Source organism: Vulpes lagopus, chromosome 19, assembly GCF_018345385.1.
Source record: "Vulpes lagopus strain Blue_001 chromosome 19, ASM1834538v1, whole genome shotgun sequence".
Lineage (NCBI taxonomy): Eukaryota > Metazoa > Chordata > Mammalia > Carnivora > Canidae > Vulpes > Vulpes lagopus.
Genome location: NC_054842.1, coordinates 818666 through 838131, shown reverse-complemented (window position 1 = coordinate 838131; position 19466 = coordinate 818666). Strand labels below are relative to the sequence as shown.

Genomic DNA, 19466 nt, shown 5'->3' with positions numbered 1-19466 from the left:
ACGCGCCGCTCGGCTGGGCTGGGCTCGGCTCGCCCGGCCTGGTGCCCCGCGTGCTGGCCGCGGTGGCCACGGGCTCCAGGGGAGGAGGACGGCGAGGGCGAGAACGGCCCCGTGCGGAGGCAGCCGCCAGCTTTGCCCCCGGCCGACAGGCCCCCGGGGGTGGTCACGTCCGTGGGTGGCCCGGGGCCGGGGGCTGGGACTGTGGCGGCTGCAAAGACTGGGGGTGGGAGGAGCCCCTGGGTGCTCCGAGGACGGGGTAGCAGCCTGGCTCCAAGAGGAGATGATTCCAATCGGTCCTAAAGGCCTCCCAAGGCTCCTGTGAGGTTCTGAGGTTCAGAGGACCCACTTGACAGAGTACTGGCCACCAGCTATCCACCAGCTATCCAGGTGAAAGCAGGTGCGGCCCGGATTCGGAGACACCCTGCCCAGCCCCAAACAATGTTTTCTTCCACTGGCTGCCCCTTGGCAATTGGAGACTACAGCTGTGGGGGAGGGCGGTTTGGGGGGCATAATTCTGGTTAGGAGAGTGGGAATAGGGGAGCAGGGCTGAGGAGGGCCACCTCCCAAGGTATTCTGCATTTGAAGTGTTGGGGGAAGGGAGTATAGTGCTTTCAGTTTGAATTCCATAGAGAAAGAACCCGGAATGAAAGATCTATCCGAAAAGGAGTTAAAGTGACTTAGGAAAATAATCTGTGAGCCCGTTTCTACCCCGGGTGCAGACCTGCTGTAGACTCCAGCCTTGCTAGCCAAGGCCCTGTTAGTCAAGGCTGGTCATGCCCCCAGGAGACCCTCCGCCTTGCCCTAGTAACCAACCCTTTGCCCCCCCCCCCCCCCCAGAAGGCACTGCTTCCACTAACAGTACCTCTGGTAGAATTTCCAAAGGGCAGGAGTTAGAGGTGGTGCAGGAAGGATGGGTCCCTCACTGTGTTCCCTTGGGGGGCAGTGTGTGTGTAAGTGTGTGGGGGGAGTCTGGCACCTGTGGAACATCAGCAACCCAAAGAGAATGCTGAAGTCAGAATGGTACTGTAAAAAGACTTTCAAGTGGAGGAACAGGTCAGCAGAACCAGCACTATCTATGCTTTGCCTTCATCATTTGAATGGCAATCCAATCTCCATCTCTGCAGCATGGCAAAGCAAAACTGGAGGTTCTTCCTCTAGATCCTCAGAGCTACAAGCTCATGGTTTGGCACATCTCTCCCATCTAGGAGAAGTTCTCAGATGGGAGGGAGATGCCCCCCACCCTTACCTTAGTAAAGTTGCTAGTCCTTTCCTGAACAGAAAATTCTTTCATCTGAACCACTGGGTTAAGAAGATGTTGTTATACTCATCTGAGGTGAGCAGAGAATCATCCCATTTCTCAGGTTTTTCTTTAGAAAGGCTAATTGAGGTAGTTGTGGCTACAGAATATACAGAAGTAGCCTGGAGCACAGTTTGTTGCCTTTCTGCCAATGCCGCTTTTGCTTATCTGGGCTTTGGGTTGAATTTTGGAGGGCAGTTTTGTTTTGCCAAGAGAGCACTTTGACTCTAGGTACTATCTGAATTTTAAATTGGATTTTTCCTAATAGGACAGGAGGCACCTTCCTTCGTGCAGTATAAAACATGATCACTGATTGCCTGTGGAGTGTTTCCTCCAGAAGTGAGGATTGCAGAAGTTAAAGGAAGAAAACACCATTGAATTTTGTGGACTATCTGTATATCCCAGGTACTTTGAAACTTTTCAGGTTGATACTCTGGAACTGTATACCCTGGCTCATCTTGGTGATGTGTTGAGCATGGATATATTTGTAGGGAGTGTGGGTGGTATGGAATTGCATTTCCTAATATTTTCTAAGAGTTGGTTTCCATAATGTGCCTCAATCAATTTAGCATCTAAATATTCACAATTTTCTTTTGTTGTGGAATGAATATGAAACTTCTTCTGACAGTTTTATGGGTGAACTCCCTTAAGTCACTATGTTCTATGTTTGAAAAGCTCTTTACTTTGGATGCTTTGCAGGTACTGAAGAAATACTCAGTGATTCATAATTGTTGAAAAAACCACATTGGACTGCGAGATCAAAAAACAGATGTCTCTGAAGAAAGAGGGTAATTTGAAAGAAATGGAACAATTCATAATGTGGTATGAACATTCCTCTTCCTCATCTTCTTCTTATTAATTTCTTCCATGCCACTAACATAGCTTCAAGATCCCCAGATACATACTGTCTTTTCTTGACACTACCCCATACGCGCGCGCATACACACACACATATACACACACAAACACACTCCTTTTAGTGTTTCTGCAATCCTAATGGGCCTTACTCTTCACTGCAAAAGAAACTTGCCAGGATCAGGAGTCTAAAACCCTGAGAGGGGTTGTCACCTGCTCCCAGCAAATGTGGCAGCTCTGGGAGGAATCCAGGGCTCCTGAGGGCACCTCAGTTGATTTGGAATGTTAACTGTGCACATAGAGCAGTTTGTCTTAAGTGTGGTTCCCTGCTTGTGATTGCAGTGTTAGCATAACTGATACAGGTGATGAAACACTGAAATGAAAAAGCAAATGAGGGGCTGCCACATATTGGGCAGTGGGACACAGTAGAAATCATCAAATCTCCTAGAAACAGCGTAACCTTCTCAATGATTCTTATCTCTTACAAGAGATTATAGGACTTTTCAGAGCTATGGACAGTTGGTGGGGCCAATTCACATGTTGTGAAGAACTGTCACTAAAGCACCAAGCCAGCTGTCAGTCTTCTCAGTGATTTTCAGGAGAAGCTGTTACCTGCCCAGAGGTATGTGGACTTGACGAGAGGAAATACAGATTCAAGTTTTTAAAAATAAGAAATATTCCTTAAAATGTCTTAAACTGAAAGGCTTTAGATCAAGGGCTATAGTACTATGTGTAGTGTCTGGGGGTCAACAGAGCTCATTCAGAAACCCATCTTTAGATCAAACATGTAAAGTGCTCTGTCCCAAATGTTGATTGTAGTATTAAAGATGAAGAATAGGTATATGCAATTTTAAAGCACTTTAATTAATATAATACAGGGTTTCTTTTTTCTTTTTACTCCCCAAAATCTATTACTAAATTGTTTGTCTTAAGTTGATGACATCCAGGAATTGAAAAGCTGCAATGTCTTATGACCGTGGAATCCTTTTTGACTTAGAAGGACAGGAAGATGAGCATTCAGATGTTCAATATAGACATGAGAGGCAAGGTTCTAAGAAAAAAAAAACATGAATGAATCAGAAATAAAGGGAGAAAAAGCTAAAACCTAGGGAGATTTCTGAGGCCACGTCGAATGAGAGTTTAGAACATGAAAAAACTTGCCCAAGAATGTCATAAAGTTGGAGCTGGAGGAATTCTTGATTACCACCCTCTGATTTTCCCCATGAGAAGACAGTTCTAGAAGGGCTGTGTGGAAGGGCAGTCAAGCCACATTTGGGTTACTGATTTCCAAATTAGCTGTTCTGCCTCTGCATCCATCACATCGCTTTGGAAAGAATCAAAGAAGAGAGAAAGTGAATGTGTTCTAAGCAATTTCTATAGTGCCAGAGTATCTCTTATCTATTGTTTCCCCCAAACTCAGTAGCTTAAAATAATAATCGCTCACAATTCTGAGGGTTGGCCAAGAGGGCTAAGCCCACTGGGATGGATTGCCTCTGTTTCACTTGGTGCTGCCTGGGCTCACTCAGACCTATCTGTGGTCAGCTGGCAGTCAAAAGCCTGACTCACCTATCTGGGGGTTGATTGGTGATGGGCCGACAGGCCAGGCCGTAAGTCTGCCACCCAGATGGCTGTCCCAGCATTCCTTACAAAGTGGTGGCTGTAGGGTGCCCAATGGCTACAGCTTCGGTGCACACAGATTTCCAGCAGACTTCACACTAGCTATGGTCTCATTAACCAAAGCAGGTCAGGTGCCCTGTTCCAAGGCAGGAGATGGGGAAATAGCTTTCATGTTTTGATGGATGGAGCCATAAAATCACATTGGCAATGAGCATGTATGTACTAAAGGGTGGAAGGAATTGAGGGTCATTTTTGTTATCTGCTGCACCTAGAAATAAGGTAGGTTCTTTATATACATAACCTCACTGAATTCTGATCTCAGCTCAGTGGGGCTGGGAGTGATCCCAGGAGCTGAAGAGGCTGAGAATCAGGAACTGAATAGCTCACATAGTTAGTGAGAGGAGAGGTAAGGTGCAGATCCAGGCTGTCTTCTTCTTTTTTTTTTTTTTCTGGAGCAACATTTTTTTTTAATAATAAATTTATTTTTTATTGGTGTTCAGTTTGCCAACATACAGAATAACACCCAGTGCTCATCCCGTCAAGTGCCTCCCTCAGTGCCCATCACCCATTCACCCCTACCCCCCGCCCTCCTCCCCTTCCACCACCCCTAGTTCGTTTCCCAGAGTTAGGAGTCTCTCATATTCTGTCTCCCTTTCTGATATTTCCCACTCATTTTTTCTCCTTTCCCCTTTATTTCCTTTCACTATTTTTTTATGTTCCCCAAATGAATGAGACCCTATAATGTTTGTCCTCCTCCGATTGACTTACTTCACTCAGCAAAATACCCTCCAGTTCCATCCACATCGAAGCAAATGGTGGGTATTTGTCATCTCTAATGGCTGAGTAATATTCCATTGTATACATAGACCACATCTTCTTTATCCATTCATCTTTCGATGGACACCGAGGCTCCTTCCACAGTTGGCTATTGTGGACATTGCTGCTAGAAACATCGGGGTGCAGGTGCCCGGCGTTTCATTGCATCTGAATCTTTGGGGTAAATCCCCAACAGTGCAATTGCTGGGTCGTAGGGCAGGTCTATTTTTAACTCTTTGAGGAACCTCCACACAGTTTTCCAGAGTGGCTGCACAGTTCACATTCCCACCAACAGTGCAAGAGGGTTCCCTTTTCTCCGCATCCTCTCCAACACTTGTGGTTTCCTGCCTTGTTAATTTTCCCCATTCTCACTGGTGTGAGGTGGGATCTCATTGTGGTTTTGATTTGTATTTCCCTGATGGCAAGTGAGGCAGAGCATTTTCTCATGTGCGTGTTGGCCATGTCCATGTCTTCCTCTGTGAGATTTCTCTTCATGTCTTTTGCCCATTTCATGATTGGATTGTTTGTTTCTTTGGTGTTGAGTTTCGTAAGTTCTTTATAGATCTTGGAAACTAGCCCTTTATCTGATATGTCATTTGCAAATATCTTCTCTGATTCTGTAGTTTGTCTTTTAGTTTTGTTGACTGTGTCCTTTGCTGTGCAAAAACTTCCAGATTTCAGGTTGCACTACAAAGCTGTGGTAATCAAGACAGTGTGGTCCTGGCACAAAAACAGACACATAGATCAATGGGACAGAATAGAGAATCCAGAAGTGGACCCTGAACTTTATGGTCAACTAATATTCGATAAAGGAGGAAAGACTATCCATTGGAAGAAAGACAGTCTCTTCAATAATTGGTGCTGGGAAAATTGGACATCCACATGCAGAAGAATGAAACTAGACCACTCCCTTTCACCATACACAAAGATAAACTGAAAATGGATGAAAGATCTAAATGTGAGACAAGATTCCATCAAAATCCTAGAGGAGAACACAGGCAACACCCTTTTTGAACTCGGCCACAGTAACTTCTTGCAAGATACATCCACGAAGGCAAAAGAAACAAAAGCAAAAATGAACTATTGGGACTTCATCAAGATAAGAAGCTTTTGCACAGCACTGGCTGTCTTCTACTTCCTCAGTAGCCAACATTAACAGGGGGAGTCTGTTAGGAGTCAGCGGAATTCTTACCATCAAGGTTGGGAACTCAGATGTTTACCTGAGCTCCAAGTAAGCATCTGCTGCTTCCTATCACTTCTGGATTTCTGCATATCTAAAATGGCATTGTGTGAGGCGTGAATGTGTTCAATACACTCAGCATGTTTTCCTGACCAGAGTTGGCTGGTTATTCTTCTTAAAGACAGTTGGTGAGACAAGGTTGCTGGGTACTTTTTCCAACAAAGTGGCCAATTCTGGATTTTTGACACAAAACAGATGCTGGTGCTTTGAAGGCCCCCAGAATACTACATAAGAGGAGTGATTGATGTTATCTCTCTCATTCAAGGTACTTGTTTTGAGGGGGCAGAGGCTGGGTGTGGCCAACACCCTTGTATCCCTTCAGATCCCCCTAGATCCCTTTGGCTGATTCCATCTGCCCACTATCCAGCTTCTGCAGAACTTGCTGCTTATGACTCATACCGACATATTTCTTTGACATTATGCTAATTCCTGGGACAGCCTTAATTTCTCTTGTAAGAGCATGAAAACATGAGTGTTCTGTTCCACTCTTCCCCAGGCTTTTAAAGCCAGAGACTGAGAGACATCTGAGCACATCTAGGACCATGGGGTGCAACCATGGTCATAGGCATTCAGCCACCTCCTTAACCTCTTGAAATATCAGTTTTTCCGTCTACAAAGTGGACATAACAACATTTGCCATAGATTGCTAGCACTTATAGCAATGGAGATGCTAAGGAAGATCTGTGGTTGTTAGGGGTTTTGGGAAGATGTGCCAGCAAGGTATGCTCCAGAGTTCTCCCTGCTTCCTCTAAGACCCACTAAAGCCAAATAATAGGTTTTGCTACTTATTCTTTTGGTGTCCTGATGCCCATCCTCTTTGTTGGCATAGTTTTCCTCAGCGGAGTTCATGATTTTGCATACCTGAATTAGAGAAGCTGGGCCACTTCAGTAAACACAAGTGCTACCTAATCCAGAATGGTAGCTTGGCCTGGGTCTCCTTTTCTGAAACCAGAGCCTAAGGGTGCAGTCAGACTTTTATTGGGGGAACTAATCCCAGGGACAAGATGTGAAGACTACCTATATGGTCCATGGGGAGGAAGAGGGAGCCAGTCTAAGGGAGAAACTCCTGAGGCGGTCACAGTAGGTGACAACCAGCTTTCCATCCCCTGGGGCCATCTGATGAATGAGAAGTGTTTCTCAAAATCAACCAGGAGAGGGATGAAGAGGATATGCATATCCCTGAGCCTCCATCCTCCATGGGCTCAGGAGGCATTGGCACCCACTTTTCCAGGTGGTGTCTGAATGTGTGTCAAACAAGCTTCCTTTTGCACAAGAGAGGACTCTAAGTAGGATCCTGGAAAATTTTGCTGCATGATTTACTGTGTGAAATTCCTGTACCATTCATGTCTACTTTAAGGATCTGCCTTTTACTTCAAGATGTTAGGTGTCAAATTGCTTTTTCTTTGAATGTGGCCCTGGGTTGAGACTCAGCCACAAGCTGCTCATTTTTGTGGGTTACATCAGATAAACACAGAGGTAGGTTTGGTTATGCCATCCAGTTGAGATAGATCCTGTACCTTTCCCGGCAACCAGGCCCATATACATCATGCAGCCAGAGGTCAGTCAGGAAAGAAAGGTCAAGTTCAGGGGCTCCCTTTGTGCTCAGTGCAAATATTGTGGATCCTTTCTGCTGTTATCTGCTTGTCTCCCACCCTGAATTTATTCCATCTCCCAACTTTGACAATTCACTTCTTCTTCTTCCTATACTGTCACATACTCTCTTGGGCATTTTTGGAGATATCAGGTAACAACCCAGCCTGTTCACACCAGAGCCTCTAGCCCCTGCTCCCTGTGTCCCCAATGTGGCTGGTCCTCGTATGCCTCAATACCACTTCACCCCTGTCCTGCCTTGGCAGGTGGCTTCTACTTGAATTTTATCTAGTTACTAATTTCCTTGATCTAGTTAATGATCCATAACACAAATCTATTATTATGACAGAGTGCAGTATCAGAATAAATCAGTATCTTTGAGAAAATGTATTTGCCAAACGTTGGAAAAAATGGCTGTTTCCAGGACTGTTAAAGAGAAAAATTAGAAGCTTACCTTTACAAAACCTTGCCATCAGGATTGACTGTGAAGCCAGAATTTGCAGCATGTGCTCTAAACGCTAGTCTCAAAAAATAGATTCAGATGTCCACTTCAATCTACGTGCTGAAGTGGACAGGTCAATGTACCGTCTTCACTGAAATGGAAGGAGAGCATGTTTTCCTTGCTGCACAAGAGAACTACATGTACTAATGTAGCTCTAACATAATGACAAAATAAGAGGTCGGGATCATTGAAAACATTGCTTGTGCAGAACTAAGCATTTAAACATGTCATTAATTATTAGAATGATTTCTAGCATTTTCTAAAAGGCCTAAGAACTTGTTTTTGGCACAAGAAAATATTTTTTTTGCTGCATGTGCTTTTTTTTTCTTGGAAAAAAGAGATTCTATTATAAAAATAACCACTTCTGTAATTTTGCAGGATGTGGAAGTGGAGGGGAAAAGCACAAAGGTAAGCAATTTCCCTTTCGTGATTCCCAGTTTATCACTCATATTTCAAAAAAAAGAGTGTCTCTTAAACAAAGAACCTGTCTCAGGCACATGCCAGAACCAACCCGCCTGGCCTTCTGTGTTCTGCAGGCACATTCACGGAGTGATTGTCATGCACATAAGCAGGGGCCTAGAGAAGCAGGACTTGGCAGTGCCACAACTGTCCCAGCAGCCAGTCCTGCCCAGTGTCACTGAAACATGGTTTGCTTGATATCAGGGCACCAGGATGCCATGAAGATCTCCTCCTATAGCAGGGGTTGAGGATGGCCACACAGAATGTCTACAGCTTGGGGATGCAGGACTAATAAACTCTGACTGGTGGTATGAAGGAAAGTATTCCCTTGGTCGCAGGGCCCACCTGACAATCCAAAATATACTCAAAAGGGTTTTGTCACCTATGGTATAGCTTGTCAAATGTACTTAAATTATGTCCCCACAGACATGGAAGGAATAGCAAAATGCAATGTTTAACAAGTAATGGAAAGCAGGAATACTGCAATAGTAGACTGTTTTGGGCAGTCGACTGGATGGGTCTTTCCTGGCCTGCGACCTTGTCATTGGTTCAGCAATGTCTGCTTGTGTCTACTACTGGGCAGGTATGAGCAATGACGGTGGAGAACCTGATAGGAGAGGAGGGGGGCTTTTCCCTTGAGGACAATGAACAGTAGCTCTGTAGATCCATAGTAGCTCTGATGGAGAGGGGGGCAGCCCAAGGAAACTGGAAGTAATCAGAACAGCTGAGACCTGAGTGTGGAGCAGGAGTTAAGGGCTTCTGTATGGGTGCTTGTGCACACTGGGGATGGGGCAAGGGGTCCTCCAGGGGCTGAGATGCTTTTACAGGTTTTTAGGTCAGAAGAAGCATGGAGCCCCAAGTGTAAGGTGGGTGAGGTCAGGGGATCAGTCTGGGGAGGAGGGCAGTGGCCTGATCACTAAAGGCCTCACACAGGGTTTAAGGAGGTTAGACTTCATCTTGCGGCCATAAGCAGCATTCAACCAGAAGAATGACAGAATCAAATTTGTATAGGTAAGCTGTGAGTAGATCTTTCACAGGTAGCAAAGGAGGAAGTCAGCTTCTAAGATTCTTCAGGTGGCTTTGAAATCATCACATATGATCCTACACTTTTTGCCATGTGTGCCACTTTTAGAAAATTATCTGAAGGTAAATGTCGTGACTCCCTTGTTCAAAGTCATAGCAGGAATTCTGTCACTTTGTTTGGACTCCTGGCCAGGCATGCATCTCCACCTGCCCCCTCAACTGCCATACCACTGGCTGCATGGCCATGCCACCCACAGGCAGGCTTGTCTCCAACATCCCCACTCCCAGAACACAAAATCGGGGCCATGACCTTCTTTTAAGAAGGGAATCTCCTTGGTTTTAGATGCAGGGCGGGGGGGGGGGTGGTGGGGTGGGTAAGAGAATGAGAGAACAAAGTGCTACAAGGAGAATGGGTCCAGTTCACATGAAGATTTGTCCTTAATAAATAACTTCATAAACCGTGGCCTTCTTATCCCCAGAGCCAGTGACAATGTATTTGTCATCCACATGACAAATATATTTGTCATCCACAGAGATGTCACAGCTAAGCACCGATGAGGATTCTTTGGACTGGAATATACTGGCCCCATAAGGTGTTCTCCAGGCATTCAGAAGGTTGTCCTTTCCAGTGCTTATGAACCATTTGCCACAATGGGCAAACTTGAGCGACAGTACACAGCTCTCATGGAGATGCAGCTGATATTTATCTGGCTTGGTGACATGTAGCACTTCCACGTTACTGTTCTCCATTCCCACTGCCAGCCACTCTCCGGTTGGACAGAAGCTCAGAGAAAAGATCTGTGAGGTGTCCTTGCTGTTGAATTGTGAATACTCGGTAAGAACCTGTGATACCAAATCTTCAGCTCTCTACTTGGAAGAACATGGAATAACCATACTAACAGTGATGAATTCTTTAATTATGTATTATATCTGTAATATATTTATTTTGTTTAAGAAGGCTTTTTAACTTTGACTGAATAAAGCTGTCTGCTCCTGCATTGATAATGAAGATGCGTTGTATTTGATACCCCTCCCCCCTTTTTTTGGCAAAGGAGGGGAAAGGAAAGTTTAAAATAATTGATGAAAAATGTCACTAAATGTAGACTAAGGACTGTATAGAGATGTGAAATGTATAATTACATATGGAAACAATATGTTGCTGTGTTGTTAAATTTTTTTGTTTTCTACTTATTTTAAATGTTTGAAGATTTGAACAATTAGAACATGACAGGCCACGTCGTATTCATTTGAGTCTTTGGAGAACTTTAACCAATATATCTATAGCTTTAGATTCTATTTGATATAAGTAATTGGACTTTTTTCTTTTTTCTTTTTTGACTTGTCGACAAGTGTCTTTGTAATAAGTTTTTAATTCCTTTTTTATTGTATTATAGACAGATGAACAAATTAAATTTGGCCTAAAGAGAGAACTTAATCCCTTCTGGATATTTTTGCCACGTTTCTTTGCAAAGGGAGATGTATACCTTTGGGCAGTTTTGTCATTACGAGAAATTACAGGCTATTTTTTGGCATGTTCTTTGGGAACTGCACAGATTCAGGGGAGGATTCCTCCTGCTGTGCAAGTCAAGTCTTTTACAAAACAAGGACAGCAGAGGAGATTTGCAAGGACCTCCCTCTGAAACCAGAAAGAATGGACTCTCACCTGAGATGAGGGCTTGCTTTCTTTACCTCTGGTTCTTTCCCTGTCTTAGTTGGATGTTCCCAAAATGGACACAGGCTGTGCCATTGTGCCAGAAACATTGTGTTATCTTTTATGTTGTTGTTGCTGTTCAACTATGATATGTGACTCCTTTTTTTATTATTATTATTTTTTGTTTGAATGCTTTAAAAATCTTTTAAGTCTGTGGATCTGCTGACATACAGTGCCTTTGCTGCTATGGATCAAAATCAAGAGAACTGTGTAGATAAACTTTATTGTATAAGTAGAAAATTACTTAATTTCATACTAGAAACGGATGGATGCTGCAAGTTGAAATGGACTGTCCATTGATGTTCTTAATGTGGTAGCAGAAAAAAATGGTGTCTTAAGTGCTTAGTGTTTGATGTCATTAACAGTTTCGTAAAACTCTACAGTGTAGTAAGATTTTGATACTAAACTGTGCATTGTACATAGTTCTAATGCTTCGTATTGACCACCAGTACTTCTATAATGGTAGATTGTGCATTCAGACTTTTAAGCATTAAACATAAATAACTTCTAAAAAAAAAAAAAAAAGAAGGGAATCTCCTCTTTCTTTCTGTCTCTGTTGGCTGAACCACTTCCTACCTGGAGCACTGTTCTTTATTTGCCTTACTTATTACACTTACTGAACAGGAAGCTCTTAGCAGGTAAGGATTGCATTTGCGTGTGCACACATGTGTGCATGGACCTGTGTGGAGGTGAACATGGGTGGGGGGAGTTATTCTGCACTTTCTGTGTTGTGCATCTGCACATTCCCAGCAGCAGCCACCCTGAATGCTGTTTATGGTAAAAGCTGATAAGCATTAGAGAACTGAGTGCATACTATTTGAAAACTATGAGACCTTCTGGCTGCAAACAAACAAATTTACTTATTTCCTAGAATTTATAGGAAAAAATCTGGCTTTTTTTTCTGCACAAATATATTTGATAACTCAACACTTGCATTACCTGTAACAACACTTCCAAAAAATTTTTTTGTCAAGATTTTCATTGCTGTGGGCTTTCAGCAGGGGTAACTGGGTCTCCCACTAACCAGGCAAAACAAGTTGTGCGCTGGAATCTTCAGCAGGGTCTGCTGGAGTCAGGCCTGCCCCCTCTAACTCACACTAGCAGACTAGCTGTGTCCACAAAAATGTATTTTATCTTGTGAAAAAAATCTTGTGTAGGCACCAAAGATGTCAACAGCTAGAAAAATACATTTTATTGCTTCACCAAAGGCACTGAAAACACACTTTTCAATGGAAATATGTCTTTTACCTGCTAATCAACTGTTCCCTAATTATCAAGACAAAGGCAAATTCTGGAGGAGCAACAGGGATGCCAGGGTTGCATGGGAGTGGCACCTGTAGGCCTGCATCCCCTGGCTGCCCTCTCCTTTGGCCTCTTCTCAGACAATGTGCTGACGGAGGGGGCATGTAGGGTGGAGGCTGCAGGTTGGCCCCTCGTGGCCCACGTGATGGTCTCGTGGCACAGAAACTACAGTATAACATGGCGTGGCTAGAGGCCAGGATGGCATCATGCAGAGAGGAAGCAGCTGTGACACTTCTGATGCTGGCAGGCCTCTCCACTCCTTCCAAAACTAGCAGCTTAGACAGGGTGTGCTTAGACAGGGTGTGCTTAGACAGGGTGTTATAATCTTTGTCTTCCTCTGGAATCTAGTCTGATTTTTTCTCCTCTGTTGCTCTCTTGCTGCAGCCTCTCGGTATCACCTCACTGCCACCCACTGCCCTTCTGACGAGTTCAAGGGGAAAGGGAAAGGAAAAGTCAGGATATGTCAAGTAGACTCCATGCACGCCCCCTCCGACTGCCCCGGGTGGCACAATAGGCTAAATCTCCCAGTTGAGTGGATGGGAGTTTGAAAGAAGCGAAACAGACAGTGCTTGTTTGCCTGAGAAGCAAAGGATGTCCGTGTCTTTCCTTGACACAGTCTTCAGATCCTTGAGCTCTCGCTGTCACAAGAAGAGCTACTATAGCCAAAACTAAAATAGTAGCAGGAGGGTCGGCCAGTGTCTTCACACTCACATGCCCATGATAACCTCCACTGTAGTTTAAGCAGCAGGCTCTGATGTGGGATCTCCTTGCAGTTTGGCCGCATCCTCCTTGCAGAGGGCAGGAAGGGTCATGGAGGGGTGAGCTGCCTGGTGCCCAGAGCAGGGATGCCTGCTGCAGAGTGGCCTTGAACAAGCCACCTCCTCCCCTCCCCACATTCAGCGTTGTTGCGAAGAGTGAGGGGAGTCCACAGATGTAAGAAAAGTAGAAGAACCCACATCAAGCACTTGAGAACATCTGCAGTTTATGGGAGTAGCTGGGAAGTAACAGGGAGTCTCTGCCTTCTCCAAGGCACTTAGCAGAGGCTCCTCACACCTGTTCTCTCCACTTCTCTGGGACGGCCCCTTTCACAGGTGCCATTAGTCCTGTTGGCAGAAGAGGTCCTGGAGGCTGCTCTGCTGTGATAGGGGCTTTGCTCAGAAACATACTCCACAGCTTGTTTTTGCCCGACTTGGCTTTCACTTCCCCAGCTACTGGCCTAGCTATTTATTTCCATTCCCCTCCCTGGGAAGTCTTTGGACTCATCACCATTTTTCCTGTCTCAGACCCCAGCTTCTCCAGCTAAAGTCCTGATGCTGGACCCTGGCTGTCCTGACCAGCCTCTCTCACTTGGGAACAGGAACCCCATTCTCCCCAGTCCGTGTGAGCAGGGGAGGAGGCAGCACTCAGACCTTGCCCCAGCCATGACCCAGGGACCCAGAGCTGGGGATGCCAAATATTGTATTTGGAAAGTGGCGGGGATGGTATTTACATTTGCCAAACTGTAGGTTTTCTCCCATCTCAGCCCGCACCTCTACTCCCTTACCTTGGAGGGCTGTGCTTAAGACTGAGAAGTCCCTTCAGCTGACACCTAGGCTTGCACCCAGTGAGCTAGCTGACTGGGTGGGTGATAATGTGCCTGACCTGCTCTAGGCCATTTGTTTCCTGCTCATGGGGCAATGCCTGGGGTATACATCAGATTCTTTTTTTTTTTTTTTAGTATTTTATTTAAATTCAATTTGCCAACATATAGTATAACACCCAGTGCTCATCCCATCAAGTGCCCTCCTTAGTTCCTGTCACGCACTCACCCCATCTCCCCACCCACTCCCCTTCCACAACCCTTTGTTTTTTTTCCCCAGAGTTAGGAGTCTTTCATGGTTTATTTTCCTCTCTAATTTTTCCCCACTCAGTTTCCCTCCTTTCCCTTATGGTCCCTTTCATATTTCTTATATTCCACATATGAGTGAAACCATGTGATGATTGTCTTTCTCCAATTGACAGTGTCAGATTCTGTATGCCAGAACCCCAGCCTGAGTTCTGAGATTTCTATGCCTCTCCCCTGTGCTCATTTGTCACCCCTTTCAAAGAAAGACCTACTCATTTTTATGAAAACATGAAAAAAGAAAAAATACCTATGAAAACAGGCTGAGGGATGAAGTGCCTTGCAGGCTTGGCTCACAGAGTAGAAACTGGAGATTCAAGGAAGGAAACCAGCAGCAAAGTCTGCTTTTGCTCCATATTCAGAAAGTGGAGACTTGATCCATTTTTCAGTTTCCGTATCTGCAAAATGAAGCTGCTAATTGACCAATTTTAGCTTATACCCGAGGACTCTGGGAGAATGAATGAGCTTGCATTTCCACATGGCACTGATGTGATGGAAGGTGCTCTATGTCAATAGCTGGAAGAAATAGAGTATGAAGTGGATATTTAGGATGCTTGGGTGTCTCTTGATGATACTGTGTTGAATTAAAATAAATTCTGCTGCAACAGATGAATGTCTTAAGCAGCAAACGCCACCTTTTCACCAAGCGTGGGCATGCATTCACGTTTAAAGAGCTCTCCTAGTTATTGTGTCATTTGTTCCCAGCTCTGAACATGTCTGTACCCACCGATGGTACCTGGCAGCAGCCTGAAGAGGCAAGGACCAGAGCTGCTGCCATTGTTTACATGAGAAAGGGAGTCGAGGTCCACAGAGGTTGAGGAATGTCCTGAAGTCATTTAGCTGGCAAGGGCGGTGACCTGGAGCATCCTGATGCCAGGCCCATGCTTGCAAAGATGAAACTACTTCCGTTCCCCTCACCTGGGGCAGAGGGGAGGTAGAATGTCTACTTTTCCGGGCTTTGTCACATCCTTGTCTTCATGTACCTCTGCTCCCAAACATGCATCCTTTGGAGAAGCTCAGAAATGTTATTTGCCGTCGTGCTTTGTACGTCCAATCAACTCAGGAGGGAGCCCATGCAACACTGCCCAACAGATCCCAGGTGTGATGACTGCCCCTGTCTGTAGTGCCTTCTGAGGCTGATGGTTCTCACGTCACACATTTTCTTATGCGTCCTGTTATGCATCCTGGTGGCTGTTACTCTCCTTGTGGTAAGCCTGTTTACCTCAATGTCACTGCATCACTATTAGTCTGCTCTTGAGGCTATTAAATATTCAAGTTCTGTCAATCTTTTTTTCAAAATCTATTTCTAATGCTCTTAATCAGTTTCTCTACATGCTTTTGGGTGCCCTTCCAGTCCCCCCCACACCCTCGTGAAGCCATGGGGCTGTGTGGTATCGGGACCTGCTTCTGGCTTTATGTGAAAGCACTGTGCTATTATTCATCAGGGACTCAGTGCTGGGCATCCTGGCAGTCTCCACTTGGACACCGCCTGACTCCTTTATCTGATCTGTGCACCCACCCTGCAGTTTCTGTATGCTTTTCTCCTAACTCCAGCACATTCATTGTCTTCAGAGGACTTGGGTCCCTGGAGCTGGTTGCCCTTCAAGCTCAGAGAGCAGGGATGCCTGTGGGCTGAGGTCCTCTCTGGTGTCAAGTAAACACGAACAGACTGGTATTAGTGTGAAAGTCCGGCTCCCTTGCTTCCAGGCAGGACAGACTCTGAGGTGTTGCTTAACCCTCCATAGCCCTCTGTGGGGTCAGGCTGAAGTTCCCCTCTGAGATTTCCCTGATGTGCTGCACAGGCTTGCTTTCCTCCCTTCCCATCCTCCCCTCCTGCTCCCTTCCTGCCTCCTCCAACCCCCAGGAGCAATTCTTCTATAATCGGTTACTGGTCCATGGATCCTCACCTTGGAGGCTGATTCTGGGAGAACCCAGATAAGACACTTGGGTTTCAAGACTGGCTGGAGGTTCAGAAAGCTGTCTGGATCACCTCATCCATTTAATGCCAGCATGCTATTCAGTGCCGCTGTACTCAGGTATCTCACATGAACTTGAGTCTGCCAGTTCTAACTTGCTAAGACTCTACACCTAAGGTTGATAAAGGGGGGCTGCTTTTAGGAGGCATCATAACATCCTGCTCTGGAGGTAGATCTCCAGGACAAAAGGCTGCCCTGCCACTTACTAATGCTGTATATGCATGCCTGTACACATGTGTACCTATATTTGTGCATCTGTGAGAGCAAGAGAGAGACCTTGGGCAAGCTGCTTAATCTCTTCAGGGCTCTGGTCTACACTGTACAATGGGGAAAATAATAGAGTTTTCATCATATAGGAGGATTACGTGGCATCACCCATGTAATGTGTGTGTGTGGCATGGAGCCTCATGCTTGTGTGAAAATGCATTAAACACTCTATCCTTTACACTTTTCCCATTGAAGTCACAGCCCTGGGCATCTGGGAATATTTCTAGAGGAACTATCTCCCAATCATGGATCTCAGAGGCCCTCTCCTGTTCATTGGGGTTGGAACAGGTGGAGAGACTCATACATTAAGAGGATGCTGTTCTTGGCATTCTGCAAAGGCACACAGAGAGCAGGGAGATGCACAGTTTCCAGGGTAAAGGAGGCAGACACTCCAACTCACAGACTGTGGGGCTAGCACAAGCATCTGGCACCCACCTTTGCAAACAGTCAGCAGAAGGATGGCTTCAGCTCTGAAAGTGACAAGAAGACATTTGTCTCCAGGATCAACAATTTTACAAAAAGTGCGGCAGGGGGCGGCGGGGGAGGGGGGGCGAGCAATTTACCCCTGCCTTTGGATCACGCAGCGAGCACTGCTTTATAATTAGAGGATTTTGCCAGGGAAGGAATGTCAGAAATTTATGGCACTAGTGCCTACTCATTGGATGCCCACATATAAGAGAAAAAAGGACAAAACACTTAGGGAAATTAGAAGCCATTTAGAAAATAAATCCCTGGGGAATCTATTGAATTTCAATTGGTATAGGACAACAGCTAATTTTCTATTATACTTTTCTGTCTCTTTCCTTTGCCCTCATCAGGCCACACTTTTAAAGGGAAGGCTGAGTCCTTGGCTATTGATCAGCAGGAACTCCTGAGCTGTCATAAAACCCTGCCTTGAAAAAATAGATTCTCAATCCACAGAAGGTTTCATGCTTTCAGATCAGTAGATAGGCAAGAGACTCAGTTCACTCATTTAATGAGTGCAAGATGTCTTAAGTGTTACAGAGGACATAAAGATGATTACAACAGAGCCTCTGCCTGTAAGGGTTTATAATCTGGGAGTGGGAAGAGAAGACAAAACTCAAAACATCCAAAGCAAAGAGAGAAAGTGCTGTGAAGGAATTGCAAAGTGGAAGACTGAGGTCAAAGAAAGGAAATTGTGTCTGACCTAAGGGCTGGGGCTTTGCACAGTCTCTGCCTCACCACTCCTTCCCCACCACCCCCAACACTTGGCCCACCAGCTGGTTTCCAGGTGGCTGTAAGGGGCTCCTAAAGTCATACTGCTTATCTCCCCACAGAACTTTTTAATTATACATGTGGCCTGAAAACTTTAAAAATATGCATGCTTGCAGAGATGGTGTTTTATTTTATTTTATTTATTATTTTATTTTATTTTATTTTATTTTATTTTATTTTATTTTATTTTATTATTTTCAGGTAGCTTTGTGATCAATTTAAATATTTTCATGATATAAATGTTCTTCCATTCTTCCCAGAACAAAGATTCCATTTCATTGCATCATGAATACAGAAAGTAATCTAAATCAAGATGATTTGATTTGGAGCCCCGTCCAACAAGGCGGCTAGTTAGCTGTTGTTGTAGCTCAATTTGGACTAAGCATTCACCAGGAATTTCCCAATCAGCCTCTGAGCTACAGCATCACATGCTGGTCTTTCCAGATATAGTACAGGTGGCTGGTGGTGCTTCTTTCCTCAGGTTCACCTCTGCACCTCTGCATGTGTGCTCCCTTGGCAGAACATGAGGCAAGTAACTGCGTATTCTCCTAGCCCCACCACCTTCTGCATATTTTAACAAAATCATATATATATATATATATATATATATATATATATATATATTTAATATTTATTTATTTATTCTTGAGGGAGGGGGAGAAAGAGAGAGAGAAAGAGAGCGAGAGAGAGAGAGAGAGAGAGAGGCAGAGACACAGGCAGAGGGAGAAGCAGGCTCTATGCAGGGAGCCTGACATGGGACTCGATCCCCGGTCTCCAGGATCAGGCCTTGGGCTGAAGGCGGCGCTAAACCGCTGAGCCACCCAGGCTGCCCAAAATCATATATTTTTATGATTTTCTCTAACCAATTTCCTGATTTCAATTTCGAATTGGATGCAGCATCATTATGTTGCATAATTTAGAACCAATCATTGGCTTCGCTAATACATTCACATTCTTAATACGTTTCATTGCAAAAAAAACATTATATTGATTCATTCAACTATGCTTGATAGGTGGAATTATATCATTAATCATGTAATGTTCTAACATTAAAATAAAAATTAGTAGCTAACCCAGAGAAGCAGGAAGGCTTTCAAGTTTGCTCCCCTGAGGACTGTGGAGTTGTGAGACTGCATCTGCTGAATCTCCAAAACTTTCTTTCCATTTACTCTTTTCTGAATAGAATTCTTTTCCACCCATGCAAACTTGCCTTCCTTGTGATTAATGCTGAAAACTGAAACCAACATGATTTCCAGTCCCTGTGTTAGAGTGCTGGGGACACTCAAGCAAATGTGCAGACGTGGTGACAGCAAGGATGTGTACTCCAGGAAACCCCTCCTCCTGGAAGGTAAGGCCTCATAAAGATTCTGCTCATCTGCCTTTCAATAACCTCCATTTGCTAAACCCACAATCCAAGGGTATTGTTTTGCCAACTCTACCCAAATCCAGTCAATTCCTCACTTTTCACTTTTCAAGACTTGCCAAAGAATCACTGGGCTCTGAAAACCAATACGAATTGTCCCCCACTTTACCCTTCTGAGCACTGCCAACACCATGCAGGTGGGCCTTCCTTACTGTGGTAGATCCTCTCTTGGAATCCCTTTGAGAAGTTGGGAATGGACAGTATTGGGACCCAGGGCTGAAACCTCCATTCAAGGTGATTCTCAGACTTGGATGCACAATTGATTCACAT

At 44.8% G+C, this 19466-nt stretch overlaps 1 long non-coding RNA gene across 1 annotated transcript; it reads left to right on the top strand.

The window, feature by feature from the left end:
- Positions 1-91: 91 nt before the first annotated feature.
- On the top strand, positions 92-11552 carry LOC121478926. Its single transcript, XR_005984616.1, has 7 exons — positions 92-397; positions 1566-1702; positions 1997-2085; positions 2641-2774; positions 8296-8325; positions 8803-8959; positions 9933-11552. It is a non-coding gene; the product is annotated as an uncharacterized LOC121478926 (long non-coding RNA).
- Positions 11553-19466: the final 7914 nt, after the last annotated feature.